The 25,774-nt window shown below is 41.9% G+C and overlaps 2 long non-coding RNA genes across 4 annotated transcripts in view; one reads left to right on the forward strand and one right to left on the reverse strand.

The window, feature by feature from the left end:
• Window positions 1–14,173, forward strand: part of LOC119872521 — a 50,458-nt gene extending 36,285 nt beyond the window's left edge. The window contains exons 2-3 of the long non-coding RNA XR_005362030.1: window positions 12,845–12,936; window positions 13,935–14,173. This is a non-coding gene — a long non-coding RNA (uncharacterized LOC119872521). The remainder of the gene's footprint in view (window positions 1–12,844; window positions 12,937–13,934) is intronic.
• Window positions 14,174–18,316: 4,143 nt separating this feature from the next.
• The window catches only part of LOC102155707, a 51,592-nt gene continuing 44,134 nt past the window's right edge, over window positions 18,317–25,774 (reverse strand). For all 3 annotated transcript variants that reach the window (XR_005362033.1, XR_005362032.1, XR_005362031.1), the window contains 2 exons: window positions 25,209–25,326; window positions 18,317–21,013 (listed from right to left, as the gene is read on the reverse strand). This is a non-coding gene — a long non-coding RNA (uncharacterized LOC102155707). The remainder of the gene's footprint in view (window positions 21,014–25,208; window positions 25,327–25,774) is intronic.

Consider the following 25,774-nt stretch of genomic DNA (forward strand, 5'->3'; position numbering starts at 1 on the left):
ATGGCTCTCAGGGAGCATCAGTACTTTAAATCAAATATTTATTGAGCATTTACTTATGAGTCTAGTCTTGTATGTAGATTCTGTCGAGAAAAAGAAAAGGTTAAGATATAATTTTAAGCTCAATGGTTTTCTGTCTGGTTGTGGAGAGTATGAACACATAAGAGCCTATTCAAGCAGCATTGGCAAACTTTGGCCCACAGGTCAAATCCAGTCAGCCGCCTGTTTTGTGCAAAGCATGAGGTAGGAATAGGTTTCACATTTTGAAATGGTTGGGGGAAAAAAAAAAACCTCAGAAGACAAAGAATATTTTGTAAAATGGGAAAATTACATGAAATAAAATTTTAACATCTATAAATCAGATTTTATTAAAACGTGGCCACACTCATTCACTCTTATCTTGTGTATGGCTGTTTTCACGCTACAGTGGTCAGCCCAGCTAAGTTGTTGTGACAGAGGCCATATGGGCCACAAAAAGCTAAAATATTTACTATCTGGTCCTTTTCAGGGAAAGTTTGCTAACCCTGAGGTAGATAATAATCTAATGGTGCTAGGTGGAGTGGTTTGGAACCAGTTGAACAACTGGAGGAAAAATGGCTTTGGATGGGACTAAAGCTTCAAGGGGGAAGTGCCTCCATGTGCCTCCATCGGGAGGTTGAAGGATAAAGATATTGAGTATCGTGGTTGAGAAGGAAAGGCCAGCGGTCAGCTTAACTTCACTTCTGACAGCAATGTGGTCTTGGGATGTTCTTTCTTTATCTATCTATCCATCCATCCACCTACTTATTTATTTATTTATTTATTTATTTATTTACTTATTTATTTATTTATTTATTTATGAGAGAAAATCCTCAAGCAGACTCCCCAAGGAACCTAAATTTGGACTTGATCCCAGGCCCTGAGGTTATGACCTAAGGTGAAATCAAGAGTCAGACACTTAACCAACTGAGCCACGTAGGTGCCTGCCCCTCTTGATACATTCTTTAACTTCTGCCCCTCAGTTTCCTCCACTGTTAAATGAAAGTAATAATACCTCTCAGGCCCATGGTAAGATCTTGAACACATAGCACATCGTGCGGGACAGGGTTGGTGTCTCGTCAGTGTTAGCTGTTAATAGTAGTGATGGTTATTAGTTTTCATACTTGGGCATCTGTTAATAAAAATAAGTCAGTGTTTCACTTAAAAACTATGTCTTTCAGAGGTTATTAGTGAAGAAGCTTTCAAAATTTTTCTTAGAAGATGAATTAGAGCAATTAAATCCTATGAAGTCGCTAAAAGTGGTGTTATAGAGAATTATAGCATGGGAAAATATTCCCAGTGGGTTCCGTGAAAGTAAGTTGTATGAGCCTGGCAGCTCTGTTTTGCAATATATCCAGATCTGAAACCCTGTATGGGAATCTGGTGAAGGCTATTGACTTCTCTACTTGATAAATGCATGCTGCCCCTACACACGTTTTGCATGCAATCTTAGGGCTTAATGATCCCCTGAAGCCCATCCTTGGCTTCCAGGTTAAGAACTCCTGCTCTAGTTGCTCACTCATACTTCTAAACCCAAAGAGATCAATTTGTGAACCAGAATGTTAAATTATTAATTTATGAAAAAGAAATAATGTCAAGTGGACTAAAATTCTTGCATTGGCCAATCAACTTGTATCTTACTATACAGAAGCTACATGAACAGCCAAAGCACAATTAAAAGTGAGTATGGAATCATAGCAAAGGGAATTCAAGAATGTTCTTAATGGCTCCTGTCGCCAAGCTATGATAGTCTGATGCATCCATTTCCTTTGGAGAGTATGAGAGTATACCCCTGCCAAGGATGCTAGAACAGCAAGTCCAGGACCTCTTCTGTGGACAGTTTTTGATGTTTGTGCTCTCTGCTCGCATATACAGGGAAGGCTGAAATCCTTCTGTTATCAATCTTGCCAAATAAAGGTACAGTACGAGCAATTGGACCCCCCCCCCCCATTTAGACATGTTACTTTTCCTTACACTATGCTTGGTCTATACGTATATAAGTTAGGTAGATAGATAGATAGATAGATAGATAGATAGATATAAATATATCTATGACCAGATTGATAGAGAGATGATTCTGGTTTGGGGTGGGTTTGTTGTATTGATTTTTCATAATTTCCTTTTCAGGAGGAATCTTTGTCTTCAAATTTAGGAATTACCATACTGTCCCTCACCTCTTCCCTACCTCGAGTCTATGCTGACTACAGAGAAAAGGATCCATTATTTCTTTCCTTTCCCTCTCTTCCTCCCTCCCGCCCTCCCTCCCTTCCTCCCTTCCTTCCTTCCTTCTCTCTCTCTTCTTTTTTTTTTAAAGATATATTTATTTATTTTAGAGATTGAGAGGGAGAGAGAGAGAGTGAGCAGAAAGAGGGGCAGAGGGAGAGGGGGACAGAGAATCCTTAAGCAGACTCCTGCTGAGCACAGAGCCTGATGTGGGGCTCAATCCCAGGACCCTGAGATCATGACTGGAGCCAAAATCAAGTCAGATGCTTAAACTGACTGTGCTATCCAGATGCCCCAGTCTTTCTTTCTTTCTTTTTTTCTTTTTTTCTTTCTTTCTTTCTGTCTTTCTTTCTTTCTTTCTTTCTTTCTTTCTTTCTTTCTTTCTTTCTTTCTTTCTTTCTTTCTTTCTTTCTTTCTTTCTTTCTTTCTTTCTTTCTTTCTTTCTTTCTTTCTTTCTTTCTTCCTTCCTTTGATATAATCTTTTGTCTTGAAATAGTCTAACTTACAAGAAGTTTTAAAAGTCATATGTCTGCTGTTTCCATGGAGCTTTCCCCAGCTAACCACAATCAAAACCAGGGAATTATATTGGTATGATGTTATTAACTCAGGTTAGACTTTACTCAGACTTCACTAGTTTTTACATGCACTCTTGGTGTGTGTGTGTGTGTGTGTGTGTTTCTATGATATTTTAGCATATGTGTAGATTGAGCAATCAAGATATCACAAAGATACTCCCTCCTGTTACTCCTTAACAGCCTGCAATTTCATTTCATAAATACTTTGTTTTGAGTGTTAGAAGTCTTGGTCCAGCAGACTTCTGCTATTTCAGGCACCTGAGGTTCTTAGGCAAATGACTTCAAGGGACAATAGTTGTGACCTCCTTGGTAGGGAGGGGGAGGTAAATGCATTCAGTTTTACCAAGGCCTCAATGTCAATTTATAGACTCAAGTTTTCTTGAGTTTCATTTCTGAATCTTTGAATATTTTCAGTCATTGAGCAATTTTTTAAATGTATATTCTTGCTGCTATGTAGAAACAATCTAGTAGACTTTTTGAAAAAGTCAAAATATCTAACCAAAATTTCTTTGAGGATAGTCACATGATAAAAAATGTTTTAACTTAAAGTCTGTGAGATGTGTTGGCGTGTCCCTTCACACACCCCTCAACTCATTTCACTTCTCTCTCAACTTGTTTCCTCTGGGCTTTGAGGTTTCCTGCCCTTCATATTGGCTTTTTACCTTAGTTGAGTTCCAGGTGGACGAATTTAGGGCCAATGTGCTCTTATAGAAAATGCCAGCTGAGGTTACAGTCTTGTGAAATCTACTTTCAGGGGGTTCAGTTTCCTGGTGCATCTTCCAAGCGAGTATGCTCTTGTTCGTTCTAGAGTTTGCCAGTCCTTTTGCATGGCTGTCCCCTGAGAGAGTCAAAACTAAATGGTTATTGGAGCCAGCCCAATGAGCTAAGTGTTTTAAATAAATAAATAATGACACGTGTATATGGAGTGTAACCAGCATCAGTGTCTCTTTAAAGTCACCGAGGAGAACAAAGTATAATTCAACCCAGGACAGCATCACTGAAACATTCTCAAGGACCTAATGAATGGATGGAAACATTCTAAACTGATTTATAGTGATAGTTGTACCACTAAGCAAATTTATTAAAAATAATTGGAGGGGTACCTGGGTGGCTCAGTCAGTTAAATGTCTGACTTTGGCTCAGGTCATGATCTCAAGGTCCTGGGATTAAGTCCCACATCAGGCTCCCTGCTCAGTGGGGAGTCTATTTCTCCCTCTCCCTCTGCCTCTGTCCCCTGCTCATGTATGCACTTGCTATCTCAAATAAATATATAACATCTTAAAAAAAGAATAATTAAAAATGAAATAAATAAAAATAAAAAATTGAATAATACACTTGAAATGGGTACATTTTCTTTTTTTTTTTTTTTTTTGATTTATTTATTTATTTACTTGTGATAGACACAGAGAGAGAGAGAGAGAGGCAGAGACAAAGGCAGAGGGAGAAGCAAGCTCCATGCCGGGAGCCTGACGCAGAACTCGATCCTGGGACTCCAGGATCGCGCCCTGAGCCAAAGGCAGGCTCTAAACTGCTGAGACACCCAGGGATCCCCTAAATGGGTACATTTTCTGATATGTAAAATACACCTTGAAAATGCTGTTGTTTTTTTTTTTTTTAAAGAATTTATTTATTTATTTATGAGAAACACAGGAAGAGAGGCAGAGACACAGACAGAGGGAGGAGAAGCAGGCTCCATGCAGGGAGCCTGATGTGGGACTCCATCCCAGAAATCCGGATCATGCCCTGAGTCAAAGGCAGAAGCTCAACCACTGAGCCACCCAGGCGTCCCAAAAATGCTGTTTTTAAAAAAGGAAAGTAACCTATATTTTTCTATTTTTCTGCAATACAGAGGATCAGCTGTACAAGTGCTCTAGGAAATACTGCCCTTGATAAGGGATTTTTAAAATCTCAACTGACCACTTGCTCCCCAGGCCTCAGGTATCCTCACTGTATTTTTCTCTTTAGAAGATGTTCTTCCCCTCTAGTTTCTAGTTTGGGTCTAAAAAACAGATCTGGTTGTTTTGAGTGGAAGGGCTAGCACTTCTATTGCCTCTGGTACCCCTGGCTTCTCTGAACTAGGGGCCAAATCTGCAGACACCTAATGGAAAATCTTAGAGGGAGCAAGAGAAACTTATTTGTCAGTCCAGTGTAGGGTAAATATGGCCTGAGGAAATGGAGAAGAGTGGAGTAAAAACCCGAAGAGAGAGTACCCTGGAGATAGGGGAGGACAGAGTGAGTTCAGCCTACCTGATTCCCCTGGGGAGGAGCCCAGGGGATGTGGTGGGGCACCCAGGCCCAGAGATAACTCATTTCCCTGGGGAACCTCACGCTGTGGTAGAAAGCTACCCACCTTACCCAGGGACTTTTGCTGCTCTGAGTGTCCTATCTCACTGAAGACATGCTCAAGACACGGGGCCAGAGGAAGCTGGGTGGACAGGAAGGGTGAGGATGGCAGTAGGCATTTAGGGGGTATGGGGAGTGTATGTGGCAAGCACTGTGTTGTAGAGAACAGGAGAGGAGCCACGGAAGAGGAGAGACAGTCATCATGCTCATCCAGTGTTCCCATTTAGCTGGGAAGTTCTATAGGTTGAATACAGTTATAGAGTTTATTCATTTATTAACTATCATTTATTAGCTCTGGGTTCTTCAGCAACTTAGGTAATCTCTATCAATGATCTATTACTATGCTTTCTTTTTACTATACTACAGGTATGCTTCATTTTATTATACTTTATTGTACTTCACAGAAAGTGCATTTGGTACACATTGAAGTTTGTGTTGAACAGGTCTATTCCATTTTCCAGCAGCATTTGCTCACTTGGTGTCTCTGTCAAATTTTGGTAATGTTTTCAATATTTCAAACTTTCTCATTATTATTATATTTGTTATGGTGATCTGTGTTTAGTGATTATGACTCGCTGAAAGTTCAGATGTGGTTGGCATTTTTGAGTGATAAAGTATTTTTTAGTTAAGATATGTACATTTTTAAAGATATAATGCTATCGAACACTTAATAGACTACATATAGTGAAAATAGAACTTCCACATGCTCTGGGAAGCCAAAAGATTCATTTGACTTGCTTTATTGCAAGGGTCTGGAACTGAACTGTAATATGTCCAAGATACGCTTGTATTATGTTATCATTATAATTATAATTTGCCTTGGATGGTGGTGGGGTCAGCTGAGGGCCATGCTCAGCAGAGATTTTGAGCCAATTGGACCCCCCCTTTACCCTGTGGTTCTTTTTATTCATTGGTTAGTTCTGGGATTCTTAAGTGGCAACTGGGTTTCAAGAAGATAAGTTCCAAAGTGCAAGCATTTATCAAGTCTCTGCTTAAGTCATGTTAGCTGATGGGCCATTGGCCAAGGCAAATCACCTGGGTGAGCAGGGAATCAACAAAGGAGGGGCTACACAAACAAGTGAACACTGGGAGGTCTGATTGACATGACAACCAGCAGAAGAAGAATCTACCATATTTCCTAAGCCTGTTTCCTCATCTGAAAGATGGGGTTGATACTAGTTTTTTATTAGGCTGCTTATCCAGAATAAATAATGGATATAAATCATCTATCATCATGACTAACAATTAGTAAGTCATCAAAAACTGTCTGCTTTTCTCTTGATCACTGACATTACTATTGTTATTATTCCTATCATATTTATCAGAGTATAAGGAGATGTGAGAGTGAAATAGCAGGAGACCCTGACCTATGGAGGAAGTCAGGAAACACTTTCCTGAGAAAATGGTATTTCAGCTGAGGTCCGGTAGATTAATTAAAAGCTTAGTAGGCTAGGTGCACCTGGGTGGCTCAGTTGGTTAAGCGAGCAACTCTTGATTTCAGCTCTGGCCATGATCTCAGGGTTGTGTGAAACAGCCTGTGTTGGGCTCTGTGCTCACTGTGAAGTCTGCTTGGGATTCTCTCCCTCTCCCTCTGCCCATCCCCTTTTCTCTCCCTCTCTCTAAAATAAATAAGTAAATCTTAAAAAAAAAAAAAAAAAAAAGTTTTAGCAGGCTATAGGAGTAGGTGGCTAAGAGCATTCCAGGAAAGGAAACTGTGTGCAAGGGCCCTGAGGTTGGGAGGAGTCGGTGGCAACTATCACAGCCATGAATACAGATGATTATACAATATTAGCATTGCAAACCTAGAGATATTCTTAGGGTGTTATGAACTTTTAACATTTTCAGGGACCAGGGCAAGAGTATAAAGAAAGATCAATAGATATGTTTAAGTATTTATAAAGTTAGCTAATACACTATCAATATGTTTTATCCTCCTATATAATCAGAGTACCCCTGGTTCACCCTGGTGGGCTTCCCAACCCCAGTTCCATCCTATACCATGAGGGTGCACATGCATGTGGACCCCCTAGATTGCACATCCAAGGTTCTCCCCAGCAACAAATAGGCATTGCCCAGCTACCCCTCAGCATCCTTTGGGTTGTGTTCACCAACTATATGGTCTACTTTCAGGATGGACATAGGGAGAAAGGCGGTAGGCTATTCAAGGATGGCATTCTGGGGTCTTGGGTACCCAGAGTATGGTCCAGAAAGAGGTCACAGTCTGAATGGGCACCTCCCCTTGGTCTATGGGTTATCTGTCCCATAAAGAGTGGCCAATCAAAAGGAAGGTCTAGGGGGAGATCCTAAAACATAAGGCTCAAGGCAGGTCCCCTCACACCAAGAACAACACTGGCTATGGGAACCCAGGGAAAATAACCAAGGCCAGGGGAGGGGAGGCAGGGTCAGGGAAGGCTTCCTGGAGGAGGAAATGCCCGAACACAATATTTTCCAGTGGAGGAAGCATCTGCTCCAAAATTGAAGTGCATGATGTAATAAATCTAATGTTCCTTGAAATCAAATATGCAATGCTACAACTAAGTGACAGATGTTTTGGCTTTGCCTAAGAAGGCATTTCTCTTTTAACCCCTTTATTTGGCAAAATTATAAGTGTTCTGATCAACTGTGATTTCAGTTGGGAAGTCTTACTCTACTTGGTTCACATATGGCTTAGCAGACAGTAGTTAGGGGTCCCTGCACTCTTTTCTAAGTTGTTATCATAGGGATGAGAAGGATGTTCTTTTTTTTTTTTAAGACTTTATTTATTTATTCATGAGAGACAGAGAGAGGAGAGAGAGAGGCAGAGACACAAGCAGAGGGAGAAGCAGGCTCCATGCAGGGAGCCCAATGTAGGACTCGATCCCGGGATCCCAGGATCACACTCTGGGCTGAAGGCAGGTGCTAAACCACCGAGCCACCAGGGCTGCCCAAGAAAAATGTTCTTAATAAGGAGTTAACTATGAAAAGAATTTTAATGACTCATACAATTAGATTTAACCCCAGTACTTTGTGTGAAATACCCATTCGCTAAGAGTATTTCTTAGGGGAGGGGGAAAAGATGATTGAGTGAATACAGATGGGAATGCAGAAATGTGAACATTGCACCACCCTTTCCCTTCTAACACGATGCTGACCGAAGGCCCTGAGGCCATCATTCACCAACACCCCCTCTCATCCCCAAGGTCAAGATAGCTGCCCTTCATCTTTAAGCCCTGGAATACTTGACAGAGGAAAGGATCTGTTCTAATATGTTTAAAATTTTTCTGTTGGACTTTGAACATGAGCATTGTACATTTGTTTGTGGAAGTCCCAGGGTGGGAAAAGTAAGCTACAATGGCAAGATTAAATGCACTAAAGGGAGCCAGAAACTTTACATTTCTTATAGAATGATCTCAGTCATTTAGCCCTGGGGGAAAATGGCAATGTCAGGAATGAATTTACCAGCCACAGCCCAGAAGAGAGCACGGGAGAGTCCATGGCTGGAGGTGCGTGGGAGCAAAGGCCTGCGACTTTGCAAGTAAAGGGCAGCCTCCCAGGAAATTTCTTCCTAATTCTTGCCCTATCCAAATCGTACCAAGAAAGAAATACTATAAGCTAGATGAGGCCAAAATATCTGGAATGAAGGAAAAGGAGAGAAGAGGAAAAAATGGACTCTAGAGTCACCACTTTGGAAAGACTGGAAAGAAAGGCAAAACCATCCACAGATATTCAATTTAGGGAGAGGTTATTATTATTACTGTGTTACCAGTAGTGAATTTCAATTGAGTGCTTACTGTGTGCCCAGAAGGACTAAAGTTTATACATTTGGGCTCTCTGAGGAATATATACACATTCTATGAGGAAAGTGCTGTTATCAACTTATTTTATAGATGAAGACAGAGGCTTGTAGAGGTTGGGTTCAGGGTGGGAGGGAACTTGATGGATTCATTTTGGACAGAGGGCATTTCAGGGACATGGGCTCTGAGAGGGGATCTCCAGGACTGTCACAAATCAGAAATGGAACCTGGTGGATGAAAGTGGGACAGGCAGGGGGAGATGGACAATGGGACACATAGATTTTCATTGTCTATTGTTTTGTGCCTTTTTGAGTTTTGAACCATATGAATGTGATATCTGTTCAATAAATAAAGATATTTTTTTAAATCAGAAATTGAAGTCGAGGAAAGGTCAGCACTGAAAAAGTGGCTTTGAGAGTCAGGTGGTATTGAAGACAAGGGTGTGGATGCGTGTGGGCAACCTCCAGAGATAGGAGCCCAGCAGTAATCAGTGAACCTAGATGGGAGAGATCCCTTTTTGTCATTTTTAATGAGCCAGGAAGAAGCAAACTTAATACTCTCTTGGGTCACAGCTCTGACTCTTGACAGATGAAAATTAACTCTGGGTTTGTGGAAGTTTTTAGGAGGCATTGGGAGACCCTTACCACCTGAGCAATCCAGGAAACACTTATCCTGAAGAGAAGGCCAAGGTAAACTTTTCTACAGCTAGTGAGAGTAACACGCAGGAATGATTCACAACCCCATACCTCCTAGAAGCAACTGGCTCAAGCATTTTAGTAAGAGGCCAAGGCAGCTATGCCACTGTGTGGAACTTAATTATGTATCACTTGGTTTCTTTAATGTTTCCTGAGCTAAGTAAGATTATTAAATGTTTTATGTTTAATCTGTACCTATTGAGAGCAGAGGTTGGGTCTGAATGCCCAGGAGAACCATTCCTTCAAGTTTCCAGCACTTCCAGCTCCCTGGCCAGCCTCTTGTCAGTACCAAATACGTGATGAATGGACTGGGAGAATGGAGGTGCCCTTTATGAGAAAGGGTTGTGTTGAGTAGGAGAGACAAATGAGAAGCACAGGACATTAAAGCTAACAGGCACCCGGGGGATGGGCGAGGCAGTGGTTCTCAACTTGAGCATGGAGGGTTCTCAACATGACCCTTGTCAGGGTCTCATGGAGGGCTTGTTAGGACATGGGTCCTGTCCCCAGAGTTTCTGTTCTGGGTCTGGGGCCTGAGAATTCACATTTCTAACTTCCCAGATGATGTGATTTTATTTCACCACACAAGGACCACTGAGCTAGTGCTACCTGTTCATCTACAAAGGTGAAACTGAGGCCCAGGGGTTTACATAACTTGTCCTAGATCCCCTAGTTAATGGCAGAGCTGGAATTAGAGTCTTAATCTCTCTCTTTCCCTCATCTTTAAATATATCAGCCTCTGTAACCTAAAAGTAGGAACACTCTCTTTTCATAAACACGGGGCAGTAATACTATCAGGAAATTGACATTCAAATAATACTGTAAGCTAATCTAATATAAACTACTAATAACAGACCTAATTTGAATTTTGTCAGCTGTCCCACTAGTGTCCTGAGGGTCCAGGATCCAATCCAGAGTCACACAAATTTAGTTGTGATGTCCTGCTTCAGTTTTCTTCAATCCGGAACGATCCCTCAGTTTTTCTTTTGGGGAACTTGATACTTTTTTAAAAAGATTTATCCATTTATTTATTCATGAGAGACACAGAGAGAGAGAGGCAGAGATGTATGCAGAGGGAGAAGCAGGCTCCTGGAGGGGAGCCTGATGTGGGACTCAATCCTGGGACTCCGGAGCAGAAGGCAGACGCTCAACCACTGAGCCACCCAGGTGTCCTGTGGGAACTTGATACTTTTGAAGAGTAAGGTCCGTTCTTTTGAAGACTTCCCTAGATTTGGGTTTGTTGGATGTTTTTTCTTGATTAAATTCAAGTTCTGCATTTTTGGTCCAAATCACATAGGAGAGAACTTCTCATGTCTTCTCACTTAAGACATCACACATGGAGGCATCACACATGGAGGCATTTGTTCCATTTCTGGTGATATGAACATTGATCACGTGGTTAAGATGGTGTCTGCCAGTTTTCTCCATAAGAAAGCTTCCATTTCTCCCCTCCCTTTGTTATTAATAAATATCTTGTGAGGAGATACCTTGACACTTTGTAGGTATATTTCTCATCACACTTCACCCACTAATTTTATTACCCATGAGTGACTCTCACCTGAAGCAACTATTAATGTGGTGGTTGCCAGGTGGCAATTCTCTAATTCTATCCTTTCTCCTACATTTATTAGTTAGAATCCTACTGTAAGGAAAATTTCTCCTCCCTCCTCATTCATTCATTCATTCATTCATTCATATAGTCATTCATATCAGTATAGACTCACTCATGGATCCTTTTTTATTCTACAATCCATATCTCTTGCCATGTATTAGTTCCCTTTCTATCATATGGCTCTGCTGCTTATAATACCGTTATTTCAGAGGTACTTTACTAGTTTATCACGGTGGTTCAGAAACCAAATTGAATATTTTTTTCAGACCATAAACTTAGTGATAGACCTCCTCTTTCTTGCCTGTGAAGGCTCCAAGCTAGAACCCAAGGAACATCAGTAGTCTTACAGGGTGCCAGAGCTATTGCTCTAAGTCATATTTTCCAGGGTTGTAACAACAATTTTTTAAAATTTTGCCTTAAAGCCACTGCCTTCATCATCCCCGACCTACCTTTAATTCCTCTTAAACCACTTGTGTAATGAGCCTAAGGATTATATTATGGTCCTCAAGGTCAGATATGGGGACGAGGCAGACAGAGCTGCTCATAGCCAAACCTAGAATACTGTGAAGGAAAAAAACTACCTTACATGGCAAGCTCTCTCTCTCTCTCTCTCTGGTCATCCTCCCACTCCATTGTCCCTGGAGTACCAGAAGGAGGGACATTTGGCATGCATTGGTATTTGGTTGCATGAGTCCAAAGGAAAATGCCAACTCAGAAGTAAATATTTCCCATTTTGGACTACTAATTACATTATATGATTAAAAAGAAACAAGTGTTTACCACATCCTTGATTTCACCATCGTGTCATTGTGCAACAAAAATAAATCCGCAGTTCAGCAGAAGCAAGATGTGACTTAAAAAAAAACTAAACATTTTTTTGTTTTAGAAACAGATACGGCTGACTCAGAATCACATAGAAATGAAAAATTTCATTTTGAGTGCCATACACCTCTGTCCTCTAAGATATATTCCAAGGGAGATTCCTCTCAGGATTTGGCCATTTATGACGAGTATCAGAATTCTCCAAGAATACGACCTCAGAACTGAACCAGGTTGAGTTGGAATGTGGGATGCAGTGGTTCTCACCCTGTGCTGATACTACCCCCCAAGGGACATCTGGTAGAGGGTTAATGCATTTTTTGGTCACTGCAATTAGTAGAGTAGGGGAGCAACTGGCATTTCATGGGCAGGGGCCACCACGTTAATTACCTTGCCATACATAGGACAGTTCCAGACAGCATGAATTGCCCTGCCCCAAATGCCAATGATATGTCATAGAAAAACAATCAAAGAGTTTCCCCAGGGATTTAGATTAAACCAAGATTCCAAGTCATTTTAACTGCTTTCTTGAAGAGTTATAACTCTAGGTGCTGTTGGCTGTAGCCATCATGTACTTAGTGGATCAAGGGATAGAGCGTGAGTCTGCAGTGAGAGAGGATTGGCACAGGTGTGTGTAGGAAGAAACAGGGAAAAGTGATGGAGTGAGACTCCTGCTCACACTCGTATTCAAGCTGCTGGCTCTTATTGAGATTCGGGCCCATCTATGATCCTGTTACCTACAAACAAGACTCTTAACTTCAGAGAGACTGACTGCCGTCTTCTACCACACAGACTGAGCAACAGAGCAAGTTGAGGAAAAAGGAAAGCAGAGAGAAGCAGAGATGTACCACTGGATGCTGCCTGAAGGCTTTGCACGGTTCCTGGTGAGTTTCTGAGCCCCAGCTGCCCCTGGACCCATCAAATGTGGCCTGAGAGGTAGATCCTAGGGGATGGGAACTCTCAAGAAGGAGTGGGAAGTTCCAGAAGCAGCAGCAATCTGGGCAGCAAATGGTTTGAGTCTACTGCACCTGCAGTTCGAAGTCAGCCCAGACTGAGCCCGGAAATCCATTCCGTGGAAAGGATCCACATGAGTTTGAATTAAACAAAGCTGTTTAGTGTGGACTTGACTGCCAGGAGGCTGCATCTATGCATTAGGGGTCAGTAAAGAAATTCCCATGTGCTGGTGAAAAAAAGAAAAGAAGCCACTTTCTTTAAAAGGAACACAAAAACAAAAATAACCCTCATGCTCAAGGGAAAATCATCTCTTAAATACTAGCTGTGTTTTCTTAACTAGCTTTTGATCTGCTCGAGTAGGACGGTCAAGTTAGTGTTGAGGATGGGAGGTTTCATTTCTGTTACTATTGAACTTGATGAGATACGGAGGAAAGTTGTGGTTTCGTGGTGGATTTCTGTGGGCTGGTGCTTACCTGCATGGCAGTAGCTTCTTTAACTGACAGAGAGATGATAGGGGGAGAATATCATTCCAAGAAGTTTGGCTTTGTTAGCCAGCAAATCACTTAACAGCAACAAAGGTACAGCTTCAGCAGAGCTGGTTGCCGTGAGCACCTGCCATTTACAGGCGGTGGATACAGGCAAATGAAGGAAATGTGGTGGGTGTCACAGTGTTCCGAGGCATGGCTTGGGTGTGAGATCCGAAATTCTCTTTGCAAGGCTTCCATCCCAGGCTTGCGTTTCTTGGATTTCAGAAATGATGCTGGGATTGATCGCCAGCACTTTTCACCCGTGATTATACCCTTGCTACCTCCCTTCCTGTGGTTCCCTTCACAGAGTCCTCTCACGCTTAGGGCTCTCAACACTGAATTAGCTTCAGAATTGGTTGTGTTAACACACAAATCATTAAAAAACTGTATCTCAATTTCAGGAACCGAAAGACTTTTTAAAAGGAGGCAAAGTCAAGTCTTGTGAAATACTCTTCCGATGAACCCCCTGCAGCTAACTAAGGGAAGTGATTTCTTCTGTTAAATGTCTCCAGCAGCGGAGTTTCAAAAGTTCAGTCCTGTGTGCTGTTGGACCCTTCCAAGCCTGGAAAGCTCTAGACTCACAGGCGAGAAATAGCATCTGACACATGGCGGGCAATCAGTAAATGCTACCTGAACTGGACTGACGCTGAGCCCGAGTTCTTTTTTTTTTAATTTTTTTAAGATTTTATTTATTCATTCATGGGAGACACAGAGAGAGAGAGAGAGAGAGAGAGAGAGAGAGAGAGGCAGAGACACAGGCAGAGGGAGAAGCAGGCTCCATGCAGGGATCCTGATATGGGACTCGATCCCGGGACTCTAGGATCACACCCTGGGCGAAAGGCAGGCGCTGAACCACTGAGCCACCCAGAGATCTCCCTGAGCCCGAGTTCTGAGCCGATATGTGCTGTCAGTTCTCAGAGTGAGCTGGCCCTCGTTCTTTGCACCTGTTACAGGAGAACTATCTACAGAGGAAGGAGGTCGCTTTCAAGTCTAAAATCTCTGAGAAATAAAATGTTTCGTGGTGCGGTTAGTATTCGGAGCCACTTCTCAAGGCCTATGCCTCACTTTTTGAGCATTAGTTGTACTATGGTCCCGTGCACTCCCCAGTCTGCTATTGCACGCCCCCGGGCCCTCTCTCTGATCCTTGAGCAGGCCACATTCTCCTGCCCCTGGGAATTTGCTCTTGCAGTTCCTTCTGTCGGGGGTGCTTTCTTCCGGCCCAGGCTGGGTGCTTCTCACCGCCTGGGTCTCAGCTGAAATGCCGTCTTTTAAAAGAAGTCCTTCCTGTTGAGTTATCTAGAGTAAGCATCTCCCCCAGTCTGACACTTTCCATTACGTCATCCTGCTTATTTCCATGCGGTGTTTATCATAATATATATGTTTACTGGCTTATCATAACCTCCCCCTAAACTACAAGGGCAGGGAATTGTCTATATTCATTCCCGCGCTATCTTCAGAACCAAGCTTCCAGGAATCCATATATATGTAATGCCTTTTCCAAAATAGAAAAGGCTGCTTCTTCTTCTGAGAAGGCCCAGACGCTTGCTGGATGCCTGGTTTGATGAGCTAGGCAGGCATGGGCTGTATTTCAGCCCTTCCTGGTCCCTTGTCCACGTACCCTTGTTCAGTGAACAACCTATACAACTGTGCACTATCTCTGCCCAACACCATGCAAAGTGCCTGCAGTTAAGAGAAACATTAATATCAATTGGATGAATAAATCAACTTTATTGAGGTTTAATTTACTTACAATAAAATGCACTATTTCAAGTGTTCAGTTAGATGAATTTTGACAAAGGCATGTACCCACGTAACCACTACCACAACCAAGATATAGAAATTCCATTATTCCAATAAGTTGGCTCATATCCTTTTGCAGTTGTCTCTCCTCCCACACAACCCCTCCTACCCAGCCTCAAGCAATCATTGAATCTTTTAATTTTATTTAGTTATATCTCATGTCCTTGCAAAAGAATTTTTAAATGGCCTTAAAAGGGAATAAATACACCAAAATCAATAAAAGTGGGAGAATAAAGAGAAGCAAGAAAGATTAAGAGGAGCAAGACAGATATCCCAACTATAAGGGTTGATAGAGCGTCTGTGAATGGATTTCAAGGCTGAGGCTTGGCCCCGGCATCCATATAGCCAAGGCAAAGAAGGAAAAGTGGTATTTCAATTACTGAGAGCAAAAGCATTTCATTTGTCTTAGGGGAGATGAAGTTTCCCGAGCACAACAGTCTGAGATATTCCTCACACTGGTCATCAGAAGGAGGATTTTGGAGGATGCTCTGAATGGTAGCTTCCAAGAGTTTCATGGCAAACACAGCAGGAAGTCCTTGTCTATTTCTTCCTGACAACCTTCTGTAAACACTCTTATAGCAAATATTAAGGTACCTCTCCTAAACAAGATGATTTCTTTTTTTCTTTTAAGATTTTTATTTATTTATTCATGAGAGACACAGAAACACAGGCAGAGGGAGAAGCAGGCTCCCTGTGGGGAGCCTGATGTGGGACTCGACCCCAGGACCCAGGGATCATGACCTAAGCCAAAGGCAAACGCTCAGCCACTGAGCCACTCAGGTGTCCCAGCCAGATGATCTTACTGTTTTTGTTTTGTTTTGTTTTGTTTTTGTTTTTTTCAGGAAAGTGGGGTGGTAAACAATTCAAGGTTATCTTCTCTTTTTTTTTTTTTTTTTAACGTTATCTTCTCTAGTGAGGTCTGGAACTCAGCAATCCTTTATTTTCCTGATGGGCAGAGCTTTTTCTTTGAAACCCAGGTGGGTATGTGGGCAGGTGGGAGGTTTAATGCTCAGTTGTGAAACTTAAAAGAGCCTGGCCAGAAGCCCTGTCTAGATCAAAGGACCCCCAGCCCTGCCTGGAGCTGTGCTGGGAGTGGGGCATGTGTCTGAGGAACAGCCAGGATTTTCTTAAGGAATCAGTTTTGGACCTGGGCCAACATGAGCCAGGGCTCCTTGAGGTGCCAAACTTCTACACTTGAACATGAAAGGTATTGTGGGCAAGTGTCGACAGCCTCTCATCACAGACATAGACATTTCTTAGCAATATTTTTGGGAGTCTGAGTTCTAGGTCATCCCACCTTTGCCTGTTGATGGGTCAGTGAGGGCCTGAAATGAATACCCTCTTCCCTGCTGGATTCTAAATCAGTTGAGAGATGAGAAAAAGGGGTAAGTTAGCTCACGGCCAACCTCCGTGTAGAACAGCCATTTATTTCTCTGTGGCGTGGCTTCCTCATCTCCAAAACGGAAGGTGGACCAGTGAGTGGGTCCTCATTAACTTTCTAAAATCCCCTTCACTCCCTTCAGCTCCTCTTGCTAAGCTTTATCTATGCTTCATCTTAAAAGCTAACTCTGAATTCTTTATGAATCCGTGCATTTCTTATAAGAGGATATCTTCACAGGAGTGATATTTGTCTCTTTGTTTTCAGACCCTGACAGCTGGATAAAGAGATTAATTCTACTTATTCTCTCAGGTTTCTGAGTCAGACCAAACAAAACAAGCAAATACAGAGAATCCCAAGTCATATTGGGTCATGTATCCCTTACTGTGGTTTAGACCCCGAAAAGCGACCTGGGGTTCTTCATCAGTCTGGTCTGTTTGTTGAGTTCAAGGTCATTTCGGGTTCAAGAGAATGCCATGCTGTTTTTCCAGCCCTTAAACAGCAAGAAAATGCAAAGCACATTTTGTAGTTGGGTTTTACGCACACAGGGTTCCAAGATAAACTCAATACATATGTTCTGATTCATTCACACTTTACTCACTAAATAACTATTTGATATCTAAGTAGGCTTCAGAGTTTTAACAAAAAAAATCTCTTCAAAGTATTCTTTCCTTTGAAACCAACACTCATATTTTCCTAAGCATAAGAATGAATAATGGCCAGTAGAGTTTGCAGATATTTGAAACATTGCCCAAACACAACTTTTTCTCAATTTCGATGTTCCTTCAAAACCTGTAATACACGTAATCCTAATTTTGAAAAAAGAAATACACATACACGGTGTGTGTGTGTCACCCATGTAGGTATGTGCCAGGAATTGTGCTAGGAACTTTACCTACAGTGTCACTACTATTTATGACAATGTTTAGAGTTAGGTATTACTTCTCTTGCATTTACAAGCAAGGAACCTGAGGCTTAGAAGGTTTTATGACTCCCCCCAAGGCCAGAGCTGACAGGTTGCAATGCCAAGATTCTATTGAATTCTCTCTGTTTGAATCTTCTTAGTTAATTTTGTTCAATTCAGCGAATATTTATCAAGGGCTTCTCTGTGCCAGGTGCTGTCCCAGGCCTGAGGAGAAAAACAAGGGAGGACCTTGAGATGTTCCCAGTAAAGGACTTCTTATTTTTATCCTTCAGCATGTGATTGGAGATGGCAAGTAAATGGGGGCTTTATGAGGCTGCACCAGTTAGGACATGTTTCTGTGTGGTTGGAAGTAACAGGGAACCCGACTCAAACTGCCTTAAATAATAAGGAGGTCACACTGTGGCTGAGAGTAGTGGTTATCCCCTAACATCCATTTTTTCTTTTACCAAGAGCTTATACTTGTAAAAATACTCTAAGTTTTAGCCAGGCATATGGCCCCATAGAACGAAGACGATATTTCTCTGGGTGCCTGGGTGGCTCAGTTGGTTAAGCATCCAACTCTTAGTTTTGACTTAGGTCATGATCTCAGGGTCATAGGATCGAGCCCAGTCTTGGGCTCCTGCTCAGTGGGGAATCTGTTTGAGATTCTCTCCATCTCCCTCCCTCCCTCTCCCCCCCACCTGCATGTGCATGCACTCTAAAATAAATAAATAAGTCTTAAAAAAAAAAAAGGACAACATTTCTCAGCCACAGCTGAAGTTAGGTGTGGCCAATAATGAATTACTGCACATACACAGAAGTGCTATGTACACTCTCTGGGAAATGGCTTTCCCTTTTCTCCTTGCTGACTGGATTCAGGTGTGATGGGAGTTGCTGGCGCAGCCACCTTGGGCCACAGGGAAATAAATTATGTGTTAAGATGGCGGAGCTACTGCACATAAGGCTATCCCTGGAAATATCTTCCTGGACCATTTTTTTTTTTTTTTTTTTTTTTTTAACCTGAGAAAGAAATAAACCTTTAGCTTGTTTAAGCACTGGTATTTGGAGTTTTCAGTTACATGCCACTGAACCTAATCCTAACTCATTTATTTACATAGCTGGCAGTCCGGAGGTAGGGAAGGCTTCAGTGTTAGTTTGATTTAGCCGCTCAATGATAATATCAAGGAATCAGTTTTGTTCCAGATCTTTGTTTTGCCTTTGGTGTCAGTTTCATCCTAAGGCTGGCTCTCTTTCATGGGGCAAGATGACTGCTAACAAAAAGATGAATATATGCTTCCTTATCAATTTTCAGAGAGAGAAAGAATGACATCCAAAGACACTCTTGTCAAAACAATGAAGTTCCTTTCCCAGAAACCCTCTGACATCTTCTTGCTTTTCATTGACCTGAATAAGGTCAAATGCAGCCAAGGGGATGTCATGAACTGATTAGCTTAGTTTCAGCCAGAACCAATCCCTGTGGCAATGGGAGTTGGGCTTATACTAATTGTCCACTGGTGGAGGTAGAGTATCTTTTTCTTTTTTAATTTGGGATAACATACTAATTTAGGGTCAGAAGAGTCCATTCTTGGCATCAATGAATTTAACCTTCAGTTTGTACCATCTTTGAAGAGCCCCCAGTGGTTCACTGTATAAGCAGCAGGATAGCACTTTCCTGTGTGTTTGCTAAGAGGATTCAATGAAATAATGTGGCTCTCCCATTTCAGGAAATTTTCCTCCAGAGGCTAGAGGGAGTCATTTTACTGGTGAGTCCGAATGGATCCATGAAGTCCCCAGATAAACACCTTGGAAATGGGCAGAGCTGTCAGTATTACCTCCTCTCCAGGTGGTGTGACCCAGGGAGGGCTGCCTGAGAATTTCTCCTCTAGCTGCCCAAGAGCCTCCCTCCTCCAAGGCCTGTAATTCCTAGAATCCATATTCTTTGGGATTAAAACATCTTTTCAGAAAGTCCCCATTAACCTTGGAGGAGACACACCGAATCTCAGGACAAATAGGTTGATCAGGTTAATTAGAATGCTCACCACCTCCTCTAACACCAGGGACACTGGGCCAGTGGGCAGTTGGGTGTTGTCATAGAAAAAGAAAAAGTTCCTGGGTTCTGACTAATCAGAGAGGGCAGGGTAGGATATCAAAATGGGGTTCCTGAGTCCCTGGCCAAGAGAGGAGGGGGAGATGACGTGGAAGTGGAGATAGTGGAGGAATATCAGAGTCAATTTCAGTGACTTAAGAGTTTAGCTGAGGGCTAGCTCCGTGCAATCTTTTCCAAGCGACAAAATAGTTATCATTTGATTTTGTGGCTACTGAGAGACAACAGCTCTATTACTTCCCCTCTTGGATGCACCAGTGGTTCCCAGAATCTCTGAAGCTTTGATTCCTCCCCATCCATCTGGCTTGTGGCATGCCCACATGGCTCGGTACTCAGCCTCATTACAATGACAGGACTCCATTAGTCACCCCAAAATGGAAAGGAACAACCAGAAGGAAGGCATTCATTCAGTACAGAAATCACATCAGAGAAGGAGTGAAGCCAGAAACACTGACCTGAAATAGGGTTAGGGGGAGCTAGGTACAGTGGAAAGGAAAAGGGCTTTTCCATTATTTCCAACCAACTCTAAAAGCAATTCTACAATAAATCTCTTTTTTCATTAGTAAGTTCATTAGGGTAATGTCTTCCAACAGGTCCTCAGTTCAGTGGCTTATTTAAGCTTATCACTTAAAGCCATTAGATATTGGGTACTTAATCCAAAACTGTCAGGATCTCATTTATTTTTCTTTAGGGCCGTTTCTGAAGTTCTTCTGAAATGCTTGGTCTCACCCTCACATCAACACTTCTTCAAGTGTCATCCCTGGACCATTCACATGCAAATCACACGGCAGGGGAAAGGGTGGAGGTGGTGGTGGTGGTGATGGTGGTGGTGACTGAGTGATGAAAATCTTTATCTCTGAGCTCCACCCAGCATCTCCTTAACCAGATTGTGTGTAGGGCCTAAAAACCATCCTTTTAAGCCAGCAAGTCATGTGATTTTAATATACTCTAAGGTTTAAGCACACTGATTCCTAGAGAGTGCCAATAATAATACCTTACAATTTATGAGGCTCTCTGCTTTACAAAGACTTGTGTATAATATCTCAGTTGCACCTCACCACATGCCTCCGGGAAGATTGTGAGAGCAGGTGTGATTATTTCCGTCTTATGAAGGAGAGGCCTCAGCTCTGTACCTTCAGGTAAGTTACACGAGGTTACATACTCATCAATGGGGTGCGAGGACTCTAACTCCGGTCTTGGAGCACAGAGTTGGGTGCTTTTGCCATTAGCCTGAATGGTAACAACATCCTGATTGATTAAGCGTGGAACTCGGAACTCTGTCTTGGGCTGCTGTCTAAAAGGAAAGAAAAGAGTCAGTCTGGCAGCCACAGGAAGAAGCATCCTTTGTGGAAAGAGAAAACAAAACTACAAGAACTTGGAAAATGTCAATTACCATACTTATAGTCATTAACGGTCTAATCATAATGTTAAATGTGTTCACTACAAGTATAATATTTACTTTTATTACGTATTTAAATTTGACTTGGTTGACTCAGTTGGTCAGGATCATTGAATTTTCACAATAGTGAATCATGTGCTCTGACATTCCATTAGGTGAATTCTAGCTATACTCATTTACTTTTAATGATAATGATGTTGAATGAAAATCCATGTGACTCAAACCTGAGTCAAGGACTCAGGAATTCATTCATACCTAGTTTCCTTTGTCAACAACCCGTGATTCCCGATTTCATTCTGAAATTTTAGTGGAATGAAATCTGAGAAACTAAAAAAATTCTATCATGAACCGCCATTTGGTTCAGTCGAAATGATCAGCCAATTCAAGCCCGCTAATGAGACACTCGTTGGCAATCAGTTTTACAACCAGTGTTAGGTGAGTAATCCTGCTGAACCCCTACACACCTGTGTGATGGTTAATTTTATGTGTCAAGTTGTCTGGGTCACAGGATGCCCAGAGGTCTATTTAAACATTATCTCTGGGTATGTCCGTGCGTGTTTCTGGAAGAGATAGGCATTTGGATTAGACTGAGGAAAGCAGATCGCCCTCCCTAATGTGGGTGGGCATTAGCCAGTCTGTTGAAGAACTGAATAGAACCAAAGAAGTGGAAGAAGGGAATATTTGCTCTCTGACATTGTCTGCTGGAACACTGGTCTTCTGCTGTACTGGGACTGGGACTTACATCATCTGCTCTCCTGGTTCTTGGACCTTGGGGTTTAGACTGAAATGACACTGGTTTTCCTTGATTTCCAGCTTACAGATGACAGTGGGATTTCTCACCTTCCTTATTCATGTGAGCCAATTCTTCCCCACTGTGCCATATATATAGAAGGAGGGAATGTATATATACACATATGTATATTATATATAATATAATAACATAGATGAAATGTATATCATATATGAAATATTATTTTATATATCTCCTATAAAATATTTTATTTATATATGAAATATATTTTATATATATGAAATACATGTCTTTTTTTTAAAGACTTTATTTATTTATTCATGAGAGACACACAGAGAGAAGAAGAGACACAGGCAGAGGGAGAAGTGGGCTCCTCGCCGGGAGTCCGATGCAGGACTTGATCCCCAGACCTGGGATCATACCCTGAGCTGAAGATAGACACTTAACCGCTGAGCCACCCAGGCATCCCATATAAAATATATATCATATATAATTTATATATATATATATACATATATATATATCTCCTATATGTGTATCTCTTACTGGTTCTATTTCTCTGGAGAATCCTAACACACCATGTAACCCTAGCGCCCTCCCCCCTTTTCACCTCAAAATTTCCCTGGCTGCATTGTAGGGTCAAATGGGTCACATTTAGCCTTGCTCCCCTTGCCGGCTATTGGATTTCTACCTCCTGCTAAGGAGACCAGGGTTGTGGGTTGGGCCTCACAAGGAACTGCTAGCTTGGCTTTGTTTTATGCCTTTAGGCTCAGCTCTACTTCACGGGGCAGCCACTTGTGCTGTGAGAGAGCACAAATGGCTGGTTCACTGGGGTGGGCAAGGCCCGAGCCCTTCTCAGCATTGTTTCAGAAAGCAGTCTCTAGAAAGACCCTACAGAAGCTGAGTAAGTCCTTGGTGAACTTGGGCTCTGCATCACATTCAGTGAAAAATGCATATTATGCTGCTGGGCTTACACCACTGTAATTAAGACATTTTGCTAAAAAGTTCCTAGTGGATTCATTATGGCTGGTCCTGAGTTAGAATGCATCCGAGCCATTTTGGGGGCAACCTGGGTACCATACGTGACTGTATTTCTCTACGTGCTGGGCCAGGCTGTATATTTTGGAGGGAATATTTTGTCTAATCTTCTGTGTTTTTTTATTTTAATTTTGATTTATCTTGGTACCCAGAAATCTATCTGGCCTCCACCACTGGGATAAATATACTAGCCCATTTTCTAGTTTTCAAAATAGTTGTTTAATAATCCTTTGAACCACCTGGGTTTGTCAAAACGTATGATGCATGGAATAGGTATGAACTCTTCCACTGTGCTCTAGGTACTAGAAATATCACTTTACTTTTCTAGCTCAATATTGACTCCCTGAACCCAGTAGTAGGGGCTCCTCCCTGGGTGGAGGTCCTTGCCGTCCGTGGGCTCTCCCGGGGTTGTTGCAGGCCCTCAGGGTTCACTCGGTCTACGAGGATGGGGAAAGAGGCCTCTGTCAGTAACCCATTTGGTCACTGCAGATGCTCCTTGGCCAAACTCACATGGACCTCCTGAAGGCTAGTAGGCCCTGCGGCTACCCCCTCCTCACCAGGCCAGATGGCCTGCAGCTTGATGTAGGGCCCTGACAACATCTATGCAGCCATCCCCCATTCAAGGTCTCGCTGCCTCCTGGGTGCTGGGGAGGACCCTCTCCTCCGAGAACCCTCAAACTGGAGAACCAACCACTCTCTGCCTGGCATCAAGCCTCTTTCCAATTCTAGACACCTTATGGCCCCCAATCCCACCCTCGCTCCACCTCCAGGCTCCTTCTGCCCGGAAGCCAGTCCTGCCAAACAAAGGCTTGTCCCTAAACACTAACTGTGTCCCTTGGGAACCAGGAACACAGGAACACAAAGCCTGGCTGCCTTTTCTGAGGGGGTTAGGGGGAAAATTCTGCTCAGCCTTTGCTGATGAGCCCATAGCAGGTGGCAAAAAAAAAGGCCTCCACAAAAACAAATCACAAAAGAAGGCAAGACACCAGATACCTCCTCAATAATTCACTCCAAGCATAAATATATATGCATATATAATTATTCCCCCATTTTCCTATAGTTTTGCTTAAATAATATTTATTTTTTTATTATTATGATACTGCTTGTGTTCTCTTTCCTCCCCTAAAATATTTTGTTCCCCAAACTGTTGGATCTATTTCTGAAATTTCCATTTTTTACAATTAGTGACTTCCCCCCCTTCCTGTTTTGATGGTAATATTATATAATTTTCATAAAGATTTTGTTGTTGTATGCTTCAAACTCTAACAGGATTTCATCAATAAATTAAAAACAAAGATTTTGTTTTTTTGACTGCTCCTTGTTTTGAATTAATTTCATGTTATTTGGCAAGTTGTATAAATTATTTTAGGAGTACTTAAAATTGCATTAAGTTCACATACTAATTTAAAATATATTATCTTGAAAAAATAAAATCTATTTACCACATTTTCTTCTTAGCCAGAAGCAAGGTAGATTTTGCCATTTCCCCCCTCCCTTTATTTGTCCTACTATGGTGTTTTCCATTTCTTTCAATAAGATAAAATTTTTTAATTCCAAGTTGAGTCAATCCTCAAGAATTTATGTTTTTTGTCACTGTAATAGGATGGAATCACTTTTTCTACGTGTACCACTAGTATAAAGAATAGCACCAAATTTTGTGAATTTGTCTTAGACTCCCTAGCTCTCCATTTACCTCTTGAATTTCATAAGTGTATAATAATATCTCCCAAAGATACTTTGATTAGTCCTTTCCTGTCTAGATGCCTCTGTTTCTTGCCCTTCTCAGAATGTTGTTGTCACCACTGTAATACCATGCTGAGTATTATGATGGCAGAGGGCACATTCATTGGCTTTGTTTCTGCTTTGAAGGGATTCTCATTTTGTATAATACTGGCTTGTAGTTTTGGTTTCTTAAAGGAAGAAACTTTAATACAGAAGCCCTTCTAGTGAAAATATTTAGAGTTTTCAAAAGGAACCAATGTTGATTTCATTTGAATTATTTCTTGGTATCTATTGAAATGATGAAATCATTTTACAAATTTTTCCTATTAAAACCTATCCCTTGAATGGAGATGGAGACAATGCAGTACTATCTGGATTCAGCTCACAACTCAAAGTTTAAAGAGTAAAGAAGCAAGCCAATAAACCAACCAGCAAACCCAGTAGCTCAGAAAGGCTAGACAGAAGAATGATCTATTGGGGAGTGTTTATTCTCAGGAGACCCACCACCAGCAGTCCTTTGAAAGGTGCTCAGAGAATCATCCAGACTACCTGCTTGGCCCTCCCCACATGCTCACGCACTTGATTGTCCTTGTCCTGTAGATTGTGGTCAGGCCTCTACTGGACCTTGAGAATGCCCCTCTTTGACAGTCTTCCTTGTTTTCAATGGAGCTTTGCAACAACCATGGTGCATTCTTTTCTGTCATTCAATCACAGGAACAAAAATTTTAGTTACTGCCTTATACTATGAACTAGCAATTGATGTCATACGAGGACTACTCTAAATAGCGTTGGGCCTTCATTACTTTATATACACTGAGAATGAATAATAAACAGTAGATTTTGGGTAAGTGGATACTGGGAGAAATACTACAACTCTGAGTTACACAATTTTGGTTAAAAGAACTGTGTGATTACCTGATGAATTTTTTAAAAAAGATTTTATTTATTTGAGAGAGAGACAGAAAGTGCAAGAGAGAACAAACAGGAGGGGAGGGGAGGGGCAGAAGGAGAGGGAGAAGCCAAGTCCCCGCTGAACAGGGAGACCAATTCGGGGCTCAACCCCAGGATCCTGAGATCATGACCTGAGCTGAAGGCAGACACTTTACTGACTGAGCCACCCAGGTGCCCCTACCTGATGTATGTTG

The sequence above is a fragment of the Canis lupus genome, chromosome 7 (genome assembly GCF_011100685.1).
Source record: "Canis lupus familiaris isolate Mischka breed German Shepherd chromosome 7, alternate assembly UU_Cfam_GSD_1.0, whole genome shotgun sequence".
Classification (NCBI taxonomy): domain Eukaryota; kingdom Metazoa; phylum Chordata; class Mammalia; order Carnivora; family Canidae; genus Canis; species Canis lupus.